Source organism: Sarcophilus harrisii, chromosome 2, assembly GCF_902635505.1.
Source record: "Sarcophilus harrisii chromosome 2, mSarHar1.11, whole genome shotgun sequence".
In the NCBI taxonomy this organism is placed as follows: Eukaryota; Metazoa; Chordata; class Mammalia; order Dasyuromorphia; family Dasyuridae; genus Sarcophilus; species Sarcophilus harrisii.
Window position 1 is genome coordinate 648,492,611 of NC_045427.1, and position 14,834 is coordinate 648,507,444.

A 14,834-nucleotide genomic window follows, 5' to 3' on the forward strand; every position below is an offset into this window, starting at 1 on the left:
CCTCTCAATATCTGATGTTATTGTGATGTTCAGGACACTATACTAGACTCTGAGGAGAAACATGAAGCAGATAAAACCTGGTGTCTTGTCTAAGGAAATTGGAGATTAACAGGACATAATTGGTGCCCTTAAATCCCATTCCTTCCTTATTCTTATTAGGAGGACCTTGACCTAGCTATGATCCCCATTCTCTTATGACTCTTCAATTTGTCATTTTCTATGGATACTCCACACCAACTGCCTACCAGAATAATCAGCTCTCTTAAGTCATAAAAGGCTTCCCTTAAAGTTTTCACACCACCTAGATACTTATTAATCTCACTCACATGTATATGGATATACATGTGTGAATATATGTGTACATACAAGGGCAGGCACACGCACATATATGTACATATGTGCATATATGTGTGTGCATGCATATTCCATAATCCCATGCTGCCTTCTCTATACCAGTGTTTCCTTCATTGACCTTTTTGTTACTGGCTTTGGTTAATTAAAGCTGTTAAGCTACATGATAACAACTATAAGCTGTTTTTTTTTTTTTTAATCTACCCAAATACCCAGACTAAAATCAGTTTCCTAGTGAGCTTTATCTTTATGTAGCATCTGGATTCACAGGATGTCACTGATAAGAATAACTGATAAGTCATTGATAAGAATAATTTAAGTCAAAGGACATTTCCTTAAAAGATGTGCAATTCAACAAATAACTTTTTTCTTTCTTATTGCATCAGACAGAAATGGTTGAGGATGAACAAGTACTTTGAGCCAGTTGCCAGTTTTTTTTTTCATAAAAAAAATAAATAAATAAACATCATTACCATGCTGTGTCCATGGTCCTGGAAGTATTTGACTGGTAAATATAGCTGTCCTTTATCCTTGCTTGGTAAGGAATACCTGTTATTGCATAATAATGGCTCTGGAAGTAGCGGTAGGGGAAATGGGATCATGAATTTGGCCAGTAGTGGAGATACTTTATAAAAGTAAGACAGAAGGGAAATAAAGTACAAATACTGATATTTCTGTAAGCTTTATAAGAGCAAGGGCTGTTTTGTTTTTGGCTTTGTTTCCTAAATGATTGATTGGTTGGTTGAGGGAATGACTGAGGAGTTACTGCAGGGATGAAAAGCTAACATTTCTAAATGAGAATGAATTGAGGGAGTGGCAGGATGGCAAGGATTATCTATAGATACCTTGCTTAAGTTAGAATTTAGAACTTGAATTAGAATGAGTGACCTCCAGTCTGAATCACAGTACCATTCTCAATAGTTTCTTCCTGCACAGTAAAGTGTTTATACTCAGATTGTATACCTGCTTATCTAATCATATTCAAGTAGAATCTTAAGTTTTCTAGGTTGATACAATTTCTATCCAGAGTGTTATCCAGTACTCAAAGGACCAGACTAAAGAAAGTAAGTCATAAAACCATGATTACATTGTCCCAAGAAAACATAATGATAAATAAATGTAAGTATTTAGGATATGTAAATTCATGCAAATAATATATATATAGTTAATTTGCTATTATTGTTATTCATAAGATAAAAATCATATAAGAAGTAATTAAGATAAAATCTCTTGAGTGATTATGAGAATTATTATAATGGCTCATAGATAGGCATTATTAACAATGTGCTATTAAATTAGTATACTATTTTAATGGGTTATTCTTCATAAGTAGAGGCTGAGTTCATTTCTGTCTGAGGCAATGCATGTATTGGATATTTGCATTCTATATTTCAGTTTCTTGGATCAAATCCCCATTTGCCCCACCCTAGTTGATTCTGCTAATCGTATTTGCCATAATCTTATTTTCACATCCAATTCAATGAGATTATATATATATATATATATATATATATATATAATTTTTAATTTATGGTATAAAACAATAGCATCCATAACATAGTATAGTTTTGAAAAAAGGATTCCTCATGAAACTGGAAATATAATAAATTAAGCATTTATTTCTATTTTTAAAATACTGCAAAATATTGATATAAATGGATTTTTCCTTATATTTAGATAAAAAACCCTTATCTAAAACCAATGGCAATCATCTACTCATAGAGTTTGTCCTTGTCATATTTAAGAGAAGAGTAGTATATAATAGTGTACTGGATGTAAGTGCACATTTTTCTCTTTATTTCTCACTTCAAGAGCCATTAATGAGAAATGAGTTTCTGGGAAAACTTCAAGAAACATAATTAAACAAAACTGATTCATTCTATTCCTTTTAAAACAAGAATATGGAAATGGAACTTAATCCACAGAGAACTGAGTGAGGGACTCATAGGTGTGGCAGACCCAGATGCAACAAGGTCATGAGCTCTGATTATTAAATTTCAGTGTGAACATTTACATCTCAGAAATTTACAACCACCACCAATCAAAGCTTGATTTGATATAGTTTTATTGACTATCTAGACTTTAGAAAGTGACAGAGAAAATGGTAATAATGCAGATTAGACTGAAAAGATGACACATATATTTTCCTCTAAGAGTTTTAACAAACATTTTTCAACATAACCTTATATATAAACTGACATATTTTGGAAACATTGGAGAGTAAGGTAATATGATATATTATTGATTCTATTCTCTAATCCAGGAGTTTTCTAGATTTTCTAGGGGTTAAATGGAAGCAGTAGTAGAAATCAATTCTACTTACTTAAATTCAACAACTCTTTAAGTGTCCACAGTATTCATAGAACCAGAAATCAAATCCAGGAAGGGACTTCATAGGCCACCTAATCCAAACCTCTCATTTTACAACTAAGAATATTAAGAATGAGGAGAATAAATATACTTTCCCTCACTCGCAGTCTGTAAATGTCATAGGTGTGATATTGAAGGCACATTCCTAGTCCTGAGAATCTTAGCATAACTACAAATCTAGGACTCTACCCACTATACAAAATAGCTAACATTTAAAACTACCAAAAATGAGAAGTTTTTTCCACTGTTTTGAGAAGGAAGAAAGTTGTAATGAACTTTAGCAATTCTCCATATCTATGGCATAATGCTTTAATATGTTTTAGCATGATTGTGACATGTCTGGGAAGAATAGTGCACAGATCTGTGTTCTTAAGGAGGTCAGTGAGATAGACTGTATTTTGCTCAGTCCTGATAGCTGAATTTGGAAGGCATAAATCTGTTTGGAAATCCTGAGCAATGTCATTATCAAGCCATTGGATGAAAATTTACAAATCAGAAGTCTCTGATAATTTTTGGTTTTACAGGGGGAAAAAATGAGTTCAAAAAGGACATAGAATCTTTATTTGATGTATAGAGAGAATGGAAATGGAGAAGAAGGAATTCACTTAAGAAATATAAGAAATAGAATTAACAGGACCTGGAAATTAGATAGGAGATGTGTTGAAAGAGATGGGAGGAAACATAGATAAAATAAAAATAGAGGAAGAAGGAGGTGACATCGCCAACAGAAACAACAAAGATGAAAAGAACATTTAAAGGGTTTGGCACTGTAATCTTCCTGTTTCTTTGTATATTTCCATTAGGGAGGTGACAGAACCAGACACTGACAAAGTTGATGAATTTAATCTCTCCAGAAATCTAATATAGGAAAACTGGTATTTTACACCAATACTTATTTAAGAAAGTCATCACCTAAAACATTCCTTCCCCCCTTCCTCCCCCCCCCCCCCGATGCATTAGTACAACCAAAGATATAATGATATATACGTGGTTAATGCAAAGAGGGAACAAGGTCAATAACAGTTATAAGCTAATTTTTGCTATGCATCAATAATGATTCCTTTTGGGATAAACAGAACTTAATTAAATAAATCTTTTTTGAAAATTTAATGAGAAATCAATGGACTAGATCTCAATCATAGAATCGGAAGGTGCCACCACCTACTTTGTTTGATTTGTCTCTACAATTCACTTCATCTTAGACTATTGTTTTCCCAAAATATCATAATGCCCTTCTACCTGGACTCTCCCACACCAAATTCTCAAGACATTAGGCTTTTTCATCCAGTGTTTTTTGTGAGTGTTCTTGCAATATCTCATTTAATAATGTCCTGATCTACTAGGTATTGCCAACCTACTTTCTAATAGAAATGACTGCAATATCAGCAGTCACAATTCAGGCCTCATAATACGTTGTTGATTATGAGGACAAGTTAAGTACAGACATATCATTATAAAGTTGCAGCTATGGCTATTTATTGCTTTGATGTACTACAAGAGGGAAAGAAATGTGTGATTTTTCTTATTAACAATTTTAATTAACTTTTAATTGATTTCTAGGAAGATAAATGGTTTCATTACAGCATCACACACTGAGCACCTTTGCTGGATATTAAGCATCAATACAAACTTCTTGACAGTACTGCTGATAAAAGATTTTATTTTGGGTTATCTTGCCAATTGTATAGCAATTCACTTATAAAACCAAACAAAACATATGGCCTCATTCCTCTAGTCCCTGTTGCCCAGCTTACTCAGTCTTCTTCAGTGTTTCTTTCATTAATGTTGAGATTTGCAAGAAAGAATCAAATATCTGCTTATAATATCCACTCAGATCCTACAGTTTACAATCTTGAGTCTTTCAAAGCAGTCACTATGATAATATAAATACTCCTTTCCCATAATTTAGCATTGAATAGTAAGGAAATCTCCTACCTTGTTAAACTGGATGGGAGAATTAATGAAATTGATTTTAGGGAAGAGAAGGCTCAAAAATGCTGCCACAGGAAAGAGGGAGCCTCATTGTATTTGGCTCCAGAGTGCATACCTATGAGCAAATACAGTGTTACATCAAAGAAGGTGTAGACTGACAAAAAGAAAAAAAAAATTTCTGGTAATTAAAGCTCTTCAAAAGTAGAATATACAATATATTTTGGAGGAGATGGGTCATATCTTACTATCAATCTTTTTTTTTAATATATATTTTTGATAGCTTTATTTTTTATGTCATTTGGATTTTCTTCCTCTCAGTCATTATTTCTTAAAATATTTAAGTTTGTTTTATTTGTTATAGCTTTTTATTTACAAGTTATATGCATGGATAATTTTACAGCATTAACAATTGCCAAGCCTTTTTATTTTTTAAATAACTTTTTATTGACAGAACCCATGCCAGGGGAATTTTTTACAACATTACCCCTTGCACTCACTTCTGTTCTGATTTTTTCCCTCCCTCCCTCCATCCCCTCCCCCAGATATTGCCAAACCTTTTGTTTCAATTTCCCCCCCCCCCTTTGACTCCCACTCCCTCCCCCAGATGGCAGGTTGACCAATACATGTTAAATATGTTAAAGTATAAATTAAATACAATATTTGTACACATGACCAAACAGTTATTTTGCTGTTCAAAAAGAATCAGAATTTGAAATAGTATACCATGAGCCTGTGAAGGAAATAAAAAATTCAGGCAGACAAGAGTAGAGGGATTGGGAATTAATTCTATGTAGTGGTTCACAGTCATCTCCCAGAGTTCTTTTGCTGGGTGTACAATTCGCTGAGTTTGAAAAAGATGGTTCAAGAGAAAGTTCATTACTGCTCTATCGGAGCTGATTTGGTTCATCTCATTGTTGAAGAGGGTCAGGTCCATCAGAATTGATCATCATATAATCTTGTTGTTGAAGTATATAATGATCTCCTGGTCCTGCTCATTTCACTCAGCATCAGTTCCTGTAAGTCTCTCCAGGCCTTTCTGAAATCATCCTGCTGGTCATTTCTTACAGAACAATAATATTCCATAATATCCATATACCACAATTTATTCAGCAATTCTCCAATTGATGGGCATCCTTACTATTAGTCTTAAAGCAAAGATTGTCTCATCACTTGTTGGAGATATTGTATAGATGGAATACATGTTCAACTATGTCTTGGATCCTATTGTCTCTAAGGCCCCTCTAAGTCATGATGACCAGATGAGAAGAATGAATCGGAATAAATCCCTACCTATAGTAGTTCATTTAAGATTTCCCAGGGGAGTCATGTCCATTTGTCTTAATCTATCTATCTATCTAGGATAAAGGTGGGATTACGAGCTGTATCTAGTAGCCTATATCTCATATCCCTCAGTCTTCCCTATCAAACTGGAAAACTAAAAAGGACATTGAGAAAGATAATAAAATGACAAATAGTATGTAAATTATGACATGTTGCTCAGTAGTTTATTATTCAGTTATTTTTCAATCATGTCCAACTCTTTGTGATCCCATTTGGAGTTTTCTTTGTATAAATGCTGGAATAATTTGTTATTTCATTTTCTAGCTCTTTTTACAGGTGAGGAAACTGATTAAGTGCCTTCTCCAATGTCACACAGCTAGTATATGTCTGAGATTAAATTTAAACTCAGAAAATTGAGATTTCCTAACTCTAGATCCAGCATTCTATTCATGTAACTATGTAATTGCTTTATGACATACATGGGTTGAAAAAAAAAGGATTCATATGTATTTAACCCACATGGATTGAATGGACTTGGTAGCTATCTGAAATAGTTAAAAGGACCAGTCTTTAAAATTGATATTGATCCTATTATGAATTTCTTAAGAATTTATGGGAAATATAGAAAGAAATGGGGCAGAACTAGAACATTATGGGACTTTTTGTTATATAACATTATGGGAAAACCACTTCTCTCTGAACTTTATTTTTTCATCATCCTAAAACCAGTTTTGAGACCCTCTCACTTCATCATGGAATTGTTGAATGGCAAAGGAACATCCTCTTCATGGTACAATGTGTGACCTAAGTTTGATGGTGCCGTAAGGTCCCTTCTATCTTGAAGTCTATAACATTGTAGATCTGAGAATTGGGAGACAGTGTGGATAAAGTGAAAATGAAAATGAAAATAAAACAAAGTCCAAGGACATCAGTTTGAATCTTAACTCTGCTGTATACTACCCCTATGATCTAGAGTAGTTCACTTAAGATATTCTAGTAGGGTCATGTCCAGTTGTCTTCATCTAGATCTTGCCACAGAACACAGATGGTTCCAGAAGAGAAAGTAAGACTGTTGACTTCACACACCCCTGAATTACTTCAGTCCACTTCACTTGAAAGTCATGACATCACCTCCCTGAAATCATATTTTTGTTTTTGTTTATTGAGATTGAAGGACAAAAAAAAAAAAAAAATCAATCAATCATTATACTAGTCAGATCTTAACTATTCAAAAATGAAATGAGCAATTTTATGGACTAGTGACATTTTTTAGATAGGAAATGCTCAAGGAGAGTACCTGGATGACCACCTAGACCTCTCAAAGGATGTTGTAAAGAGAATTCAGGGAAGATCAGAACTAGATTCAATTAGAAATTCTTTGGAGATTTCAAAACTTTATCCCTGCTCTGCATACTGTTTCTCATCTACTTACGTCCCTTGGCTCATTTCCTTCCCCAAACTCTCCTGAACAAAACAAACACAAACTCTAATTAAATTAAACCATCCCAAACCTCTCACACTAATATGAACATATGGAGTGATTTTTAGGCACTGTTTTTCCTCAGCTAGCATGTTTATTTTTTTCCATCATAATCTGAATATTGTCACCCTGATATGCAGTTTGGAAAAGAAGGTTCAAGAGAAATTTCATACCTTTACATTTTATCCCTCTTTTCCATTCTTGGACAATATGGTATCATTAGAATTTTCTATATTAAATGCTCTATATAGGGAATTAAGGGAGCTAGCATGACCTAATGGATTTTGAGCTATCCTTAGAAAATATTAAGCTAGGCTGTGAATTGTGCATCACAAATAATTTTTTAAGGTATAGAGCAGTTTATGTTACTCCTAAACTTGCAAACATTTGATGGTGTTCCCTGACAATACAATAAAATGAAAACTTCTTGTAATGTAACTTAAGGACCTTCATGGTTTTGCTCTAAATTATCTTTCTAGCTTTATTTCATACTAAAAACTTCTGGATTCCAGATAATATTGACTACAATCTATTCTTCCAATTAATCATTCCATTTCCTACCTAACTGCATTTGCACTGGTAATTCCCCTTTCCTAGAGTGCACTCTATCCTGATTTCTGCCTTTTAGAATTTTATCTTCCTTAAGACTTAGCATAAGGGCTATCTCCTTATTAAAATATACTTCAGTTGCAAATCCAACCACCCTCCAATTCCTATTTTCCTAGGAATTTTTATCTCTCATTTGCTTATAACCTAGTCTATATTTATATCCTCCCAGTGGAATTGCTCCCTAGCCTTGATCACTGAATGGGTGTTGCCTCAGTCAAACTAAGACCTATCAAAGACTTTTGCTTAAAAAGGCCAAGATCTCCCATTTCATCCAGAGCCATCTCCAGTTATTCTGATCTCTATCATGTCAGTGGACCTAATTACTTTGAAGGGAAAAGTGAAGCAGGTGACTTTGCACAGCCCTCCCTCACTAAAATCCAATTCATTTGGATGTCTTGGTATTGCCTCCTGAAATCATGGTCCTCTTTTAGAATGAAGGGCAAGCATTAACCTAGTGGAATAAATTCTCTGAAGGTAGGGGGCTGTGTTTTGTTTCTTTATCCTCCATGCATAGCACTTTACCTTGTATACATTAGACACTTGTAAATGTTTAATTAGAATTGAATCTTCTGATATCCTCAGCATGAGAATTTGCTTTACTTTGCCATCCAGCAATGATTAGCACAGTGCCTGGCACATGATATTTTTTAAAAATTAAATGATCATGAATATATACTCTGGAATTCATCTCCCAGTTTCAATTTCTATTGAGATATCAGATCCCAAGAATATGACCACCAAATTTCCTTAGAGATGTTTCGTCAGTCCTGAGAGACTGAAGTTAGGGTAGGTTGACTTTGTAGTAAATGAGTCCTCATGGTTGGCTATGTGGTACAGTGGAAGGAGAACTGGGAACTGATGTTGAGCAGGCTCATCTTTTTTAGTTCAAATCTGATCTCAGAGATGTACTAGCACTGTGACTCTGGCAGATGCCTCCATTTCTCTTCTGAAAAATGATCTGGAAAAGGAAATGATCAACCACTCAAGTATCTTTGCCAAGAATATCCCAAATGGAATTACAAAATGTCAGACATGGCTGAAATAACTCAACAATAAAGGAGCTGCCATTGGTGTGTTTCTCCCATGACCATGAGTTGATAGATATTGGTCAACAACTATATTTAGATTTTAGAAAAGTATATTTATTAAAGTGGCAGAATTTGGCCCTCAAAAGTCTATGATACTCCCCCCTGCCCCCAGTATATACAGGGACAAGTAAAGATCCAAGTAGGTAGTAACCTCATAGTAATTCTAAAAAAAAAAAAAAAAAAAAAATTCAGGTCAACTTGATCTATAACATTCAAGGATTCAAAGTTATTTATAAGAATGAAAGAATACAATTTGGTCAATACAGTAGATGCTTAGTTCTATGCTTATAAAAAGGTCTACAGCTGAATAAATTTGATTAAACTTTCTGCCAAGATGGTTTGTGTCATAGACATCATAGAACATAGAATATTAAAAATAGATTTTCCACTTAGAACATCAAATTTCAAGGCAGTATGTATTGTATATCAACTATGCTCAAAAAATAGTTTGTGAGCCACAAATATCCCCAAGGCCCTTTTAACAGGTCCACAAGATCAAAACAATTTTGATAATAATGTTATAACATTGTTTACCTTTTAAATACTCCTCCTGTTTCACACCATATATATATGTGGCCAGCTTTCTTTTATATACTTTGACCAAAACAATGCATAATAACAAATTTAATTTGTCTTTCATTAAGACGGATATTAGCAAAATTTGCAAAAGTATATAAAACAATGTCACTTTTTTCACTATTGTTTTTATTTTGGAAAAACAAATTGTTTTTGTAATTTTGAATTAAAATTGTGTTTCACTGTAAAAATGAATTTAAAAATTGATTCATTAAAAAGTGTAATTTTATGTTATCAGGTCAAGAATTTGTTATTTTTATTTTTTAAATTAATAAATATTTAAACATTGATTTCCATTTATAATAAAACAAACATTGACTGATGCAAATCACAAAAACAATAGCACTTTGGAGATCTGAATAATTTTAAAAAGGAAAAGTTATTCTTAGAGAAAAGGTTTTAAAATCTTTCTCTTAGATCATAAGCTATTCAAACTGAGAGGTACCCGTTGAATACTGACAAAATTTGATATGTAAAATATCCGATAGGGGACATCTTGGAACATAGATTTTCAGAGTTAGAATAAACCTTAGAAAACAGATTATTAGAGCCAAAGAGAATCTTTGACTAGAAGATGCTGAAGTTGAGAGGGATCTCAAACATAGAATAAAAAACTCTCAGCTGGAAAGGAATTTAGAAGGTACAATAAAAAATACCTGAGCTATCAAGAATCTTAGGACATGGAAAGTCAAAATGGAAGGGTACCTGAAAACAGAGAACATAGAAAGCCCAGAATATAATAACTTTAACAATCTTCTCACCTAACTTCCTCATTTTATCACCATGGAAACTATAGTCCAGAGATGTTGAGGGAATTCATTGAATAGTTTATCTTTTAAACTAATGTATCATTTGATTTCTCTCAATTGATATGCTATTTGATTTTGTTATATCACTAGTTTCACTCAGTGTTTCTTCCTCTTCAACTGACTGATGAACTATTTGACTAAATGAAGGAAAGCAATTATTTCTTATCAAGGCAGAATCCAGGAAAGATTTTGAAGTGAGAAAAGGCAATTGCTTGTACCATGTCTCTTCATTTCTTTTTATATCATTCCTTTTCCTCACCTACAGTTTCTGCCTCACTTCCCCCCACCATGTATGAATCATGTAATACTTCCTCAAAAGACCTTATTTTCAAAAAATGAAATCCATGTATGTTATTAGCTATTATCTTTATAAAATGCCCTTAAGGGACCATTAGTAAAGTCTTCTTGTTTCTTCTTCCCTTCCCCCATCAAAAGAAATGAATCATTTATAGTAAAATTTTATACATGGTACAATGAAAAGGGTTCTTGATTTAAAGTCAGAGAACATTAGTGGGAATACCATGTCAGCCTGGAAAAGTTTAAGGAAGTCACTACATTTTCTCTTTAAGGTTGTTTCTTCATTGGCAAAATGAAGGAATTGGTGCGAAGGTCTTCTCAAAGAGTAAATCTTAGGGCAGAGATTTTAAGACCTGAGACACTTCTTAATTGACCATCTTTCAAATATCTACAAGACTGTGTCTGGTCTATTGTATATCACAACATAAAATTATCTGACTCTATCAATCTACCTCATGAATGTACATTGTGTTCACAATGTCTGTGCAATACACCATGGTCTATGAAAGTGGATGAAGTGGCTTTATCATAGTTGCATGTTTTTGGCTCAGCAGCTACAAAATCAGCCAGCCAAGTGCCTTGTTTTTCTCCCTTTCCTTGGCATCAGTTACACATAATTATCATTTCACAGCTGTTAAGATTGATTCCAGTTATTTTGAAGAACTACAACACAGTGCCTTGCAACAGGGAATGTTCTTGAATAACAACTGATCCTATTTTACATTCCACTTAGTTGAGTTTTAGATGAGAATAATTATTTATCAGAATTTTTCTGGTGGGAGGATATTTATTTGAGCCAAATCTCCATTTGATTCAAAGTGATTATTGAGTTTCAAGTTTTCAGTGAAACATAAACTGACTCTTCCATTTTCCTTCTCTGCAACTATTCCATGTGCTGAAGGTATCCACCTGAGTTCTTGAAGGTTTATGATGGCAGGACATTCGGTGTCAAATCCTACCAGAACTAGCAAATGATATCAGTTTCAAGTTCCAGACCACTGATGTCTCTTTTCCTAGTAGCAACCTCATCACATTCAGAGAGTTTGATTGATGTCAACTTGGCTAATGGGAGAGGATAATTTTGATCATAGAAATTCACAAAAACTGTTGGTTAGAATGAAATTGGGTTATAATCAGAGTTAAAAGAGGAGCAACTCACAGATGAATGTACAAATCTTTTGAAATTTTTCAGTGTAAATTAATTATAGCCTCTAGAAATAATCAGCAGTGATTCGGACTATTTACTAGGTCCAAATCTAGGTCTTTCTCTTTTCTATAGTTGCCATACTTAGACACTTGCCATTTTTTTTTTTTACCATCAAAAACTACACATTGGAATATCTGTTTCTGTACAATGAGAATAACTCTTGCATCAATTCAGTGAGAGCAAAGGGACTAGACTGGCAATTTTATAGATGTAAGAAACTCCCAGTATTTAATATTTTCAACTAAGAAGGTCAATACCCTTTTTGGATATTCTGAAGTCTTGAGCAATGTTTAGAGCACTATGAGATAAAGGAATTGACCAGGATTATGTGATATAGTATTTGGCAGAGGAGAACTTGAATGCAGTTCTTCCTGATTTGGAGGTCAGCTTTTTCTGTATATACTCTGTCACCAATTCCTAAATATGTAATATTTTATCAAACAATTTAGGGCAGAAAATATGGTCTCTAACTTTATGAAGATTAGAGGCAATAGCACACTAAAGTGCTCTTTCTGAATTTTATGTCAACACATATTTAGTAAACATACAGACAATTGAATTAAAAAACAACTTGCAAAGAGTATACATCATATGTGAGCATACTTCTGTACATAGTTTAAAGGGAAAGCACAGTGATGGGAGGGGTGAGAAGGGGGTAGACAGAGCATAGATATATCTCTCACAGATAATCTCCAATTAGTGCAATAAACCTTTATAATAGGAGTAAGAACTCAGGAGCTATTTGAAATAGGTTTCTATAGTTGGATATTTTCAAACATCCTTTCCCTTCTTTTCCCTTATCTCCCTTTTAGTGAATTTCTGCCTGTATTTCTTTTCACCTTCATCTTCCTTCACTTCTTTTGTTCCATGACATTTCCTTTTAATTTACAGGATTAACAGTTAGAATAGCTAGACAATCATCACCAAATGTTAATAGAATATTCTTGCTGACAGAACTCAGCATTTAGGAAGAGAAACATGGTGAGTTCTTCCTAGGAAGATACCTGAAAAGCAAGCTTTATTGTTCCTAAAAAGACATTTGGTAAATCCATAAAGATAAAAATTGCTTTAATCTTGAGGATTTTCTCCTTACATTAAGCTTATAGGGAAATTGCATGGAAAAATAGATGCATAAATATGTTTGAGGCTAGATAGCTCCAAAATTGGAGAGGAAGAGATCAAAGGCAGGAAGTGAATTTCCTAAATAAATCATTGTAAGTATTGTCTGGAAAGGTTTATTTCTATAGTAAATTATGGTTTGTCCCATTTCAGCTGTTTTTCAAACATAACAATAAAAAGCAGTGGGATATTTTTTGATAATGTGTTTTGTTTCCCATGGTGTACATTCTAATGCTAATTACTTTAAAGCTACTTTATTAGCTATTATTATTACAATATACTCTATGACTGATGGTAATTATCAGTGAATAATTCCACAGTTTAGAGATCTGTGATTTCATATGTGTTTTTATTCCTTCTTCTGGTATACACTGAAATCTTTCAGTTGTTTGATAACTAAACTATACTTCTGTCATCAAAAGTTCATCATCTTATAGCTATCCTAAAGGTGAAACTTGCTTTAGAAGATGAGTGATATGGATGATCTTTGACCTCATGCAATTAAAGGTCTTGATTGCATATAGTTTGTTATGGTAAAGAGAGATTAGATTCATTCTGCTTGATTAGATATAGTTTTCTTCTCTTCTCTTAAATATATTCATTCTCTGGGAGCAGGTTTCTTGGGGAGCTTCTGGAGGCAGCCTTAGTTTCAGTTCTGATCAATAATCACCCCAAATGCAGCCAGCCGTTAAAAGTTCAATCCTTTATTGTCTCCTTCAAAATAGCCTGGTTAGCTTTCCTGGGTTCCAAGAGCTCCTGTTGCTACTCTTTTGCCTCTGCCAGCTTCAGCCTCTTGCTCTCTCTGAATCCAAAGCCTCCCCAACTGACTCCCGACTGAGGATCCAAGAGCTTCTAGTGAGCTTGTCCTTTTATATGCTCTTTTAGAAGTGTGAACTCAAAGGTTGACTCCTCCTCCAAGAGTGGGATTGTGGGAGCTGTGACTTGTGAATCTCCTGGGCTTGTGATCTTGTAGAACTCCAATGAGTAATAAACACATTAGTGAACCAGAGAACTGCTAAGCGCGATGCTAAAATTAGACAACCGACTTATTATCTTGTAAGAATCCTAACAATTAGGGAAACCACAACCAGGAGAAATGGGTAGAAATTGCAAGGAGGAAGTCTTAGGCTTGTTGTAAAGAAAAACATCCTTATAATTAGTGCTATTCTAAAGTAAACTAGATTGGGTACCTTTGATGTAGAGGAATTTGAGCAAAAGATGATCACTCTTTGGAAGTGTGGAAGTAAAAATTGATACTTGAGAATAATTTGGATGGGAAAGCCATCGGAGCCCCAGACAACTCTGAAATTTATTCTGTTTAGTTCTTTGAGGTTTATAGAGTTCTTTTAGAATATTGTATTTCACTGATTCTGATATGGACACACACTGAAAAGATGATAGAATAAGAATTGAAATAGATAATAAAGAACAATTTAGCTTATATCACAATTTTAAGTCATTATCCCTGAACTATGAAATTCAATGTCATTCTGTATTCAACTTACTGTTCAGATTTATTTTTATAATGTGTATTAGTGTGATTATGATTATATTTAGTTGGGTTATTTTATTGTTTTCTCTCAGAAAGTGAGTACTTAAATAGAGAGATACTTATTCAAAGGCTACTCTATGTTCTATTAAATAGAACCATATTTTTCCCTTTTTTTCACCAGCTGTATGGCATACAGTTATAATCCTTGCTACTGGGGGTGGCA

The 14,834-nt window shown here is 33.7% G+C and overlaps 1 protein-coding gene across 2 annotated transcripts in view; it reads left to right on the top strand.

The window, feature by feature from the left end:
* PCDH15 (protocadherin related 15) overlaps positions 1–14,834 on the top strand; it is a 2,067,151-nt gene that overhangs the window by 1,816,334 nt on the left and 235,983 nt on the right. The gene's annotated exons all lie outside the window — the stretch shown is intronic.